Source organism: Amphimedon queenslandica, unplaced genomic scaffold (assembly GCF_000090795.2).
Source record: "Amphimedon queenslandica unplaced genomic scaffold, v1.1 AMPQUscaffold_12662, whole genome shotgun sequence".
In the NCBI taxonomy this organism is placed as follows: Eukaryota; Metazoa; Porifera; class Demospongiae; order Haplosclerida; family Niphatidae; genus Amphimedon; species Amphimedon queenslandica.
Window position 1 is genome coordinate 15,452 of NW_003547102.1, and position 602 is coordinate 16,053.

Genomic DNA, 602 nt, shown 5'->3' on the forward strand with positions numbered 1-602 from the left:
GCTGGGACCATAGATAGGAACCCACGACACTCTAGATCTAGCATCGAGAAATCTGAGGAAAACTGAAGTCCTAGGGCTTGCTTGCAATCGTTAAGGCCCTTCCAACTAGTTTCCCTACAGATCATGAATAATTGGGGCGAGCATAAGCTCGCCCCACTCAGGCGAAGTCTCCCTCCCTCCCTCCGTATGTATGTATGTATGTACGTACGTCTCCAGTCACGCCTATTCTGGTCACGCCTATTCTGGTCACACCCCATGTGTGCACAATATCTATTTAAAAATCAATGATCTAATGCGGTAGCATTCTAATGAAATATTTTCATTGATGTGGGTGTGGTTGCAATGAAATTAAAATGGCACCTACCTTAGCCAATCTTACTTGCAGCAACATAGGACTGATCTCTTGTCAAGACACTTCATCAGCAGAGAAAATTCAAGAAAACACACATAAATCTTCAAGTTTTTATTAATTATGGTTGAATGACAGAATATAAAAGCACTTCAAATGGCTCATCAGAGAAAAGAGAGTCTAAAAGTACTGTGCTTGAAAATATCATAGTAAAAATTAAATTATACTTATTAAAGTTACAACTGAGATTCTT